Source organism: Colobus angolensis, unplaced genomic scaffold, assembly GCF_000951035.1.
Source record: "Colobus angolensis palliatus isolate OR3802 unplaced genomic scaffold, Cang.pa_1.0 Scaffold180, whole genome shotgun sequence".
In the NCBI taxonomy this organism is placed as follows: Eukaryota; Metazoa; Chordata; class Mammalia; order Primates; family Cercopithecidae; genus Colobus; species Colobus angolensis.
This window is the reverse complement of record NW_012114933.1, coordinates 331,868-343,278: the sequence shown is the minus strand read 5'-3', so window position 1 is coordinate 343,278 and position 11,411 is coordinate 331,868. Positions and strand designations below refer to the sequence as shown.

At 39.1% G+C, this 11,411-nt stretch overlaps 1 pseudogene; it reads left to right on the top strand.

The window, feature by feature from the left end:
* Nucleotides 1–2,932: 2,932 nt before the first annotated feature.
* The window catches only part of LOC105509881, a 10,804-nt pseudogene continuing 2,325 nt past the window's right edge, over nucleotides 2,933–11,411 (top strand).

Sequence of the window (11,411 nt, the reverse complement as noted above, 5' to 3'; positions counted from 1 at the left end):
TTTTTTTTTTTTTTTTTTTTTTTTTTTGGCAGGTTCGAACTTTAGGCAGATAAGGGATCTTCAGAGAACAACTTTTTCCTACGCTTTGGGAAGGAGGATTGAGAGACAAGAGGGCAAGGAAGGCCAGAGAGACCTCGAGAGATTTCTTTTCCAGTTAGCATATCAAAGTGCCGTATTGTAGGGTACTGGTTTCTGAGCCCCCACAGAAGAAACAGAAGACTGTAAGTGTCGAGTATGCTGCCAAAACCAGCTGCAGTGTGGCAGGTGCTCTAGTTCTTCCCACTAACCTTCCATTTCTGACGTATTGTATTTCACACAATTACCATCATAAAAGAAAAAATAACTTATGGTTCATTTGTAATTGTATATGTCGTATTGTAAAATATATCCCTGATAGGACAAACTTCAGTTCTGTTTAAATGTGGATGAGAATTAAAACTTTCCCTTAAATTTAACTGGTCTGATAATTGGAAGAATTTTTGATGAACTAGCTCCTGGCTCCATACATTTGTAACCTGGTATCTCCTGCACTCCGTACTTACTTCTGGTGGCAAGTGACACCAGGATATCAGGACCAGGTTTATGACACTGCACCTTCATGTTGGAATACTCAATCCCAGTGCTGAGTGAGTTACACAGCAGACGTTCTGTACACCTCGAAGCCATTTCTACCCTGTGATGGTTGGCAATAACCTGTCTCTACACAGAAGTGGCTGCAAAACACAAACTATATTATAAAAAATCTCTGACAAATGTACCCTTAACTTCCTCTTAGCACAGCTTCTGACATGTGACTAAGTGTAATGAAAAATTTGGAGTAGAAATAAATAGTAGTATTAAACAATTTCAGTTAAAGTAGTTTATTTCAGCAAATTTTACAAAAGCATATGGGAAATAAATATATTACTAACTTATCTCCCAGGATCTTAGAATGCACCTGTACAAGTTAGAGACACGAGACACATCCCTTTCTGGGGGATGCTGGGGATAGGAATGTTTGCATTGGAAATGAATGGAGGTGTACTATGTTGGGGGAACATCTGCTTTTGTTTCAAAGACTGAGTATGAAGAATGATTTGTAGTTCTGGAGAGGATATATGACATGTTCAGGGCTTCTTTCATATTTTGAAAAACATTTGCATTTTGGGGGAAATGTTAACATCATGAATCCTGCCTTTCCAATCAAAACCAGAACTCAAACACCCAGCCTCTCTTGCGGCTAGCACTCAGGCAGGTGACCTAGACTTCGACCAACAGACACACCTCTATGAGACTGATTTAGAGATGAGCAAAACAGTGTTCCCATTTTGCTAGTGTAGGTGGCAGGAGGAATTGCAAGGGCAAGTACCTGATCACAGGTAGTGTCAGTGATGGAGCAATAGTGAATGTAGGAGCACTAAGACCTGGCATTTCATGTGTAATGAAAGAAGCCCCAGTGGTATCCATGTCAGGCCATTTACTGCATGGTCTTTTGTGTTCCCGAAAGTTTATCCTTGAGTTTCTTTTCTCCACAATCTCAAGTAGTATCTAATTACTTTTAAGATATTGTATTTCTGGTGAACTAGCCAGACTGGATTTGTTGATTGCAGCAAGATTTTACATCACATTTTAATACATAAAAAGTGCTCACCCTGGCTCATAATAAAACAAACACAAAGTAAACTGTAAATTCATGCCATTTTTCATCTGTCACATTGACAAAGATTAAAAATTTGATCTGTAGTCATTGGTATAGGAAAACAAACCCTTTCATTGGTGAGAATGCAAATAAGTTACAGTGTTGAAGGAAAATGATGTGGCAATATCTATGAAAACGTATAGCATAGGCCGGGCACAGTGGCTCACTCCTGTAATCCCCCTTTGGGAGGCCAACGCGGGCGGATCACGAGGTCAGGAGATTGAGACCATTTTGGCTAACACAGTGAAACCCCATCTCTACTAAAAAGAGAAAAAAATAGCTGGGTGTTTTGGCGGGTGCCTGTAGTCCCAGCTATGCGGGAGGCTGAGCCTGGAGAGTGGCCTGAACCCAGGAGGCGGAGCTTGCAGTCAGCCGAGATCACGCCACTGCACTCCAGCTTGGACGACAGAGCGAGACTCCGTCTTAAAAAAAAAAAAAAAAAAAAAATATTTTGACAAAGAAATATTGCTACAATTATATTCTACATATGCATTCGTAGGAACCAGTAAAGAAATATACAATATATACAATATACAATAATAATTTTTGAATTATTTGTAAGTGGGGAGTGTTAACGTTAATGTAGTCAATTGAGAACTGATTAATACATGGTTGAACATCCATAGAATGGAGTAATATATGAATCAGTAGACATATTGTTAAAGTAGAAAAGCTGGGTGTGGGGCAGCGATCACATAATGCTGCCATCTGTGGAGAAAGGAAAGAAAAACAGAAATGTATGCATAGATTTGGAAGATCTCTAGAAGAAGGTTCAACTGATAACTGTTATCTCTAGGGAAGGAAGCTCGATGAAAGATACTGCAGGAGGTGGTTGCTTTTCAAAGTATACCTGTTTGTGGGCTTTTGAATTTCATTCTTTCCTTCTGTGTAAGAAATAACTATGGAATGACAGCTGTGTGCTGAATACCATGGCACATAGGACACAAAGGTAACCCAGACACTGCCTCAGCATTTGGGGGTTAATTGATAGAGATAAAAATGATTATAGCATAATGGGTTAAGAGCTGGGATAAGGATGTACGCAAGATGCTGGGGAAGCCAGAGAAGAAGCTCTTGAAGAAGGACAATCAGAATAGCTTTCCAAAGAGAAGGGTGCAAGGGAATTGAACTGAGAACTAGTCATCAGAGCTTTAGGCAAAGCTATGTCAAACATGTAAAAAAGAAGATGAAAAATAAAATAATCAGAGGTAAAATCAATGAGGTACATAGGACAGCCAACTTTGGAGGAACTTCATGTATCTCTTGATAATTCGAGTTTCGGTGCAGGAAGATGTTGAAAGGTAAGTTAAATAGTTATTTAAGGCCCACATAACGAAGGACCTTAGATACTGGACATTATCCTCATAGCAGGGATGAGCCATTAAAGCTAGAAGGTAGAAAAAGAATTCTGTGTGGGGACTTCAAATGGCAATTCTAAGGCATAGCACAAGGCTTTATATTTATTTAAATTAAGGCAGGCCACAGAAAGTCCTAGAGCAAATAGGAATGCATTCAGTTGTCCATTATTCAAAAATCCAAACAACAGTGCTGTAACTTACATTTACTGGTATTATTATTATTGTTTTACAGAAGGTCTGGAAGTAAGCATCTCAGGGATGGCGGCTCAGTTCAATGATGTCATCAAGGAACCTGGTTTCTTCTTTTCCTTCCACACTCATTCTTGACCTTGTTCAAGTATAGAATCATATTTTTTTTACAGTATAAGTAGAATCACACTCTATTAGTTTTCTATTGCTGTGTAACAAATTATCACTAACTTAGTGGCTTAAGACAACAGAAATTTATGATCTGACAGATTTTATGAGTAAAGAGTTCAGGCACAGTTACTGGGTGTTATGCTTGAGTCTCAACAGACTGCATTCAAGGTGTTAGCTCAGGCTGTGATCTCATCTGAGACCTTGGGGGCCTCTTCTAAGTTCATTAGTTGTTGGCAGAATTCAGTTCCTTGGGGTTGTAGGACTGAGGTGCTCAGCTTTTGAAGATTATCCCTTTTCATTGGCATTTCACAATGTGGCTATTTACTTCTTCTGGACAAGCACGAGGGCATCTCTCTCACTAGGAATTTCTCCATCCAGGTTAATACGAGATAACCTGCATCCACATTCCCACTCTCATTTCCACATTTTCCCAGCACCTTGTCCCTCACTTTTATTCAGTGATGGCACATATACTAAAAGGAACAACAAATAAAGATGGTTGTAGCATTATACAAACACAACACAAATTTTGGTTAAAAAAGGTAAATTTTACCTATGTTAATTTTCTAAAGAATAAAAGCAGAGTTCACCAAAATTATTATATATAAGACTATATGTAAGTACTAAAAAGGAATTGTAATCTCACTGGGACGGAAGATATACTCACATGACAAACTGAATAACAATAAAATATTTAAATTGAAATTTAAGCCAATAGTGGAGGTCAAGTCACAAGGCTATAAGTTATTACTTGTCACATTAATCCTATCAACAATCTAAGTTTAGAGGAGAATGTTTGGATTATTTATTGTGGTAACATGTGTTACCTCAAAACTTAGTGGCTTACAACAACAGCTATTTTATTATACCTCACAGTTATGTGGGCCAAAAGTTTGGGTAGAGCTTAGCTGGGCTGTTTTTCTGCTCCAAGTGGCATCAACTGGATCACTGTGTGGTACTCAGCTGGAGTCTTTCCTTGCCTGAAAGCTCCAAGAAGGGTCCCTCACAAATCTGGCACCTCACTGCTCCTTGGCCTCTCTCTTTCTCTCTCTGCATGGCATCTCATTGTTAAGGGATGTTAAAAGAATTCAAAATGGAGGCCACAGTTTGGATATACTCTCAGAACAACCAACCATAGCCATAACAAAATGGAAGCTATGTTGATCTCTCTGAAATGCAAGCTCTAACCATAAACAAACCATAAGCCTTTCTTCCTCATCAATATGATCAAGTTGAGTCAATCAGCTACAGAAAAATAAGCTTCTATAGCTCTATGTGCCCTAAAAGGGATACAAATTTGTAGTAGCCAATTACAATAGAGTTCAGTGTATTTTGTCACTGATGCTTTATAAGCTGTGCTGTTTAACACTTGTGAGATGAGCTTCTTAACCTGTTCAGTTTGAAATCTCCTGGTTTTTGAAATGTTCTTTGGTAGGCACAATAAACTCCTATATTCCTGTTTTACTTGATCTGATTTTGTTTTTAACAGTTTCTGGTGTCAAATATGAGATGTAAAGTAGATCCTTGATAAGCTCCAAGGCAGGTGAGTAACCCGATGCCGTAGGCACAACAAACTCCTATATTCCTGTTTTACTTGATCTGATTTTATTTTTAGCAGTTTCTGGTATCAAATATGAGATGTCAAGTAGATCATCAATAAGCTCCAAGACAGGAGAGTAACCTGATGCCAGTACCACAGAGCACATGGCACTCACTGCTTCCTTGCTAAACACAGAGCTCAAAGGTTCTCTTAGATCCAAGATGTACTCTCTGCATTTCAAGCTCTTCAACTTTGTTGTGCATACCTGTGCTGTGTGAAAGCTTCTTGATAAGTCATCCTTCCATCTGCAAGAGGAGAAAACCCATTATTCCATGTGTCTGTAATAGGAGACAACCTGCCATTCCACTGGGTTTCTAGACAGCAGTACAAGTACAAGGTTCCCTATAGATACATTCATTTTAGGAAATCCAAGGCAAAGATACATTCCACCTGGTCGATAATCCCTTCCCTACATCTGTCTGAACCCCCTGCTTCCTATATTTTTAGCAGCTATGGATCAGGATCTTGTGTCTTTTTGTGTGTGAAAAATTGGTGAACTTTATAAAGGACAATGTGAGGCTGCAGTGGCCAAAGCGGCCTTCAACTTAGACAAAATAGTTCATTCTGAAAGCACTCTTGAAAAGAAATGACCCAGAACCTCTCAAAGGCAACAGAATGCAGTCTTGGACTGGTATGCAGAGGCTTTCAAAAGACAGAATGACTCACAATAACCTCTCCAAATAATCTCTACCAGTGTGCAAAAAATAATTTAAAAGCTAAAACTCAGCCTGACTCTATAGACCCTTCTGTGAATCCCTCTGCTTCATTTTATCCTCCAGTAACTGATTTTTCTGAACCTACTAACCCCTTTAATGTCTTGGCTTTTCCACCTAAACCTCTTCATACCAGCTTCCTTTAAAAAATGACACTCAAATGAGCCAGGAGTACCTGCTACAGCTGAATTTAAACCTTGGTCTTACACAGAACTCTGAGCCATCATAAAAGATTCTGTGATACTAAAAACATACAACCAAATTTATAGAAGAATTTAAAAATTTTTAAGGGGTCTATAATTCATGGTTTTAATTTGTACCAATTTGTTCATGTGATAGTATGCACAAGAGATAACTGAAAATGTCTAGAAAAACCCCATTGAGATAATCCATCTGGATGTACTGAGGATCCTGCTAAGCATGCTTTTAAATAGGAAATGCAGATGGACAGAAAAATGGGCCAACAACTGTTAGATGCTATTCCTGAAGCACTTCCAATGAGAATAGGCTGGACCATAATTTAACCTTATAAAAAAATGAATCTGCTGCAGACTATCATGCCTGTCTGTAGACAGTTTTCACATAATACTGGCTTTAAAGGCCAGGATGATAAAGTGGCTATACCAGCCCATTTTGTTCCTAAACTAAAATGAGAGGTAACGCTCACAGAACTGCAATATCTAGCAGAGCATGTTAAAGGGATATTAGACAAGAAAAAGAAACCATCAGGTAAACAAACTAATGACTCTACAATTACAACAGTTGCAGGAAATTTGGCCTGTCTTTAAAAAATCTTATTCCCAATTTTGCCTTCATTGATAAAGATGCTTATGGTTACTGGAAGCAGAAGGGGCATTGGCAAAAGACTGCCCATTGCTAAATAAGGGGAAATTGGAACAACCCCCACATCCTTTTAACAATTCTTAAAGTTTAAAGGGTTCCAAGGAATTGCCCAGTAAGCTACTTCCAGTAATTCCTTTAAATCAATGAGGAGAAACCAACCTTAAATGAAGAAAGTTGTACTGTGACACCAGAACAAATCTTTCTACTTTAGAGTCCACCATGATATATCAAGAACTTTCTCAGGTTAAGAAAAGTTATCTCAATGGCAGGAGTTTCAAATCAAGTTCAAAGGGTTCCTTTAACAGAATTTTCAACTGTCACCCTTGGCCCTTTTTCTAAGAATCATGCCTTCTTTGTATGTGATACTGCTCCTCTGAATCTCCTAGATAAAGATCTGTTTTCCTAATTGGAGGCTCAACAAAATTATCCTCTGGAGAAATAACCCTAGAAATCTAAGATTTATCAGACAATAAAACATTGTGGCCCAAATTGACTATCCTAAGGAAACTATTAAGTTCCATAAATGTGGAATAGATATACATCTTTCTGAAATTCCTGATACTCTATGGGCTTCTTCTCTACAGATGTCAGAAAGATCAAACACATCAACTCCATTAAAATTGTGATTGACCCTTTTTATTTATTTTTATTTTTATTTTTTTTTTTTTGAGGCGGAGTCTCGCTCTGTCGCCCAGACTGGAGTGCAGTGGCCAGATCTCAGCTCACTGCAAGCTCCGCCTCCTGGGTTTACGCCATTCTCCTGCCTCAGCCTCCCGAGTAGCTGGGACTACAGGCGCCCACCACCTCGCCCAGCTAGTTTTTGTATTTTTAGTAGAGACGGGATTTCACCGTGTTAGCCAGGATGGTCTCGATCTCCTGACCTCGTGATCCGCCCATCTCGGCCTCCCAAAGTGCTGGGATTACAGGCTTGAGCCACCGCGCCCGGCAATTGACCCTTTTTAAATTGCTTTCTTTTCTTTTTCTTTTTTTCTTTTATGAGACGAAGTCTCACTCCGTCACCCAGGCTTGAGTGCAGTGGTGTGATCTCGACTCACTGCAACCTCTGCCTCCCGAGTTCGTGATTTTCCTGCCTCAGCCTCCTGGGTAGCTGGAATTACAGTTGTGCACTACCATGCCCGGCTAATTTTTGTACTTTTAGTAGAGATGGGGTTTCACTATGTTGGCCAGGCTGGTCTCAAACTCTTGACTTCAGGTGATCTTCCCACCTCGGCCTCCCAAAGTGCTGGGATTACAGGCATGAGCCACTGTGTCCAGCCTAAACTGCTTTGTAAGTTACCCCAATACCTTCTGAAACCTGAAGCAATGCAAGGACTCACTCTAAGGGTAGAGGACCTAATAAATCAAGGAGTAATTATTTCGTGTACTAGTCCTTGTGACCTTATCTTACCTGTCAAGAAATCCCTGGACAGGGATGGAGATTTGTACAGGGCCTTAGAGCTATATATAAAATTACATATCAAGATTCCCAGGCAGGCGCTGTGGCTCATGCCTGTAATCCCAGCACTTTGGGAGGCTGAGGAGGGCGGATCACAAGGTCAGGAGATCGAAACCATCCTGGCTAACGGTGAAATCACGTCTCTACTAAAAATACAAAAACATAATCAGTCGGGCATGGTGGCGGGCACCTGCAGTCCCAGCCGCTCCTGAGGCTGAGGCAGGAGAACGGAGTGAACCCAGGAGGCGGAGCTTGCAGTGAGCTGAGATGGTGCTACTGCACTCCAGCCAGGGTGACAGAGTGAGACTCTGTCTAAAAAAAAAAAAAAATTCCCAGTGATACCAAATTCAAATGCTTTGCTGTCAAAGGAATGAACTGAATCTGAGTGGTTCACAGTAGTAAACTTACACTTTGTATATATATTTTAGCATTCCTGTAGACAAAAAGAGTGTTAGTATTTGTATGTTTTCACTTGGAAAAATCAACAATGTACTTTGACAGCAACACCTTAAGGATTAATCAACGCTCCTTCATATTTCTCACAAATTTTATATCAAGATTTGAACACTGCAGTTTCCCAGACATTCTACCTTGATTCAATATGTAGGTGATTTGCTTCTTTGTTCTTCATCTAAAGAGGATGTACAAATTGACCAAATATATGTATTATAACAACCAGCTTATAAGGGCCATAAGACCTCTTGAGATAAGCTTCAATTCTCACAAGAAGTGGCACGGTATCTCGGTCACGACTTCTCTGCAAAAGTAATCTCTCTGTCACCAGAAAAAATAAATACTCTTCAAAATTATTCTAGACCTGTGAGTAAAAGGCAACTCAGAGGATTCCTCAGACTTTCACGATAGACCGGGTCACAACATTGGCCTCTCCACTCTATGAACTAACTAAAAATAGCAATCAGGACCCTTTTCTGTGGAAAGCAAAATAATTGGAGGCCCTTACTGAACTAAAACAGGTTTTGCAAAATCCTCCAGTGTTAGGACTCTCCAATTTTTATAAACCATTCACATTGTTTATTCATGAATGAAACAATCAGACTCTAGAGGTCTTCACTCAAAAACTTGTAGGACAAAATAGGACTGTAGACTAGTATAGTGTACAGTTATGTCTGGTGGCTATAGCACATCCAAATTGTTTAAAGGCAGTAGTTGCAGGTGCCAAATTATACAATCTTTGTCAGAACTTGGTCAAGGCAATAACTTATGCCTACACCTTTCACATGCTGTAGAAAGCTTGCTAAATCCTGAATGTACCCAGCATTTATCAGCCAGCAGGATAACACTTTATGTGATTCTGCTCCTATCACTTTCAAATCTGCATATTCTTTGCTGCAATTCTTTCTTTAAACTCTGCTACCATCTTACCTTTACCCAACAAAAGAGAGACTTATAATTGTGTTAAATTGATTTCCCAAAATTTGACTCCGAGATTAGATTTACAAGAAATTCTATTCACCAATCCAGAGCTGGTTCTCTATGTTGATGTTTCCTATGCCAAAAATTTTGAAGGAAAATACTAAGCTGGTCATGCTGTTACAATCCAACATGAACTATGATAAAAAGGAGATCTCCCCAATTTAATTCAGCCTAATCTGCAGAATTATTTGCCGTCACTTGACATTGTAAAACAGCAAAAGATAAGACTGAAAATATCTAGACTGATGCCAGGTATGCTTTTTCAGTAGTTGGTGATTTTAGTATGTTGTAGAAACATAGGGGATCCTTAACGTCAAATGATATGCCTATAAAAATGGGTCTCAGGTTGCTAATCTCTGCATTATTGCTGCCTTCATAAGTAGCCATCATAAAAATTAAAACTTCTACTTATAAAAGAGACCCTGAATATCAGGGAAATTACATGGCTGATTTTCATGCTAAAGCTGCCACCAAAAAAACAAACAAACAAAAAACAAAAAAACTCCAAAACTGTCTCAATTAATAAACTATGCACCTTGAGTGAAATCCATCCAAAGGACATAAAAAGAAAAAAATTCAGAACTTACAAGAATGGTAAAAATATGCCTTAGAAATGGAAAAAAAACAAGATTGGATTAATACAGAATGTGAAATCCTTGAGGGGTTCTGGGGGCACCCAGATAGCTGTTTAGTACTTCCTGAATCCTTAAAGTTGCCATTCTTCTGAGCTTTTCATTCTTTTACTTACCATGGAGTTGATAAAACGATTCAAACCCTGGTGAAGTACTGGTGGGCAGACATTTCAAAAGGAGCTTAGCAATATCTACCACCTCCAGCCCTGGAAACTCTGCTGAGTGACTCAGGGCCAAAGGAGATGCCAAATCAGAGTGGCTATTCAGCAGCACAACACTGTAGGAAGTTTGTTCCACATGCTCCCTGGGCATGATCCCCTAACTAGCGTTCCTACATTGCTGGTACATCCCCTTTTGGACCTCTCCCATTAGCAAAGGGCAGAACTCTGATTGTTTATTAGAGCTGAGGTGAACCTGAGATTAAGGTGCTGTCTAGAAATGAAAAGGAAGCAATGACTTGACAATAAAGAACCTCTAAGCAAATACATCCAGTAAAGCCTAAACAAGCCAGACAAGGAAGATTGGAATACATAACCAATACTTCAATGCAAAGACATAGACATACATCCACAAGAAACAATAGCAAACAGGAAATCATGTTCTCCTCGAATGAACAAAACAAGGAACCAGTAACTTATTCTAATAAAATAGCTATACATAAGCTTCAAAAAATCAATGAATCCAGGAGCTGGTTTTTGAAAAGATCAACAAAATTGATAGACTGCTAGCAAGACTAATAAAGAAAAAAAGAGAGAAGAATCAAATAGATGCAATAAAATATGATAAGGGAGATATCACCACTGATTCCACAGAAATACAAACTACCATCAGAGAATACTATACACACCTCTATGCAAATAAATTAGAGAATGTAGAATAAATGGATAAATTCCTGGACACATACAGGCTCCCAAGATTAAACCAGGGAGAATTTGAAACTCTGAATAGACCAATAACAGGCTCTGAAATTGGGTCAATAATTATTAGCCTACCAACCAAAAAAAGTCCAGGACCAGATGGATTCACAGCCGAATTCTACCAGAGGTACAAAGAGGAGCTGGTACCATTCCTTCTGAAACTATTCTAATCAATAGAAAAAGAGGGAATCCTCCCTAACTCATTTTATGAGGCCAGTATCATCCTGATACCAAAGTCTGACAGAGACACAACAACAACAACAAAAGAATTTTAGACCAATATCCCTGATGAATGTCGATGCAAAAATCCTCAGTAAAATACTGGCAAACCAAATCCAGCAGCACATCAAAAAGCTTATCCACAAAGATCAAGCTGACTTCATCCCTGGGATGCAAGGCTGGTTCAATATACAAAAATCA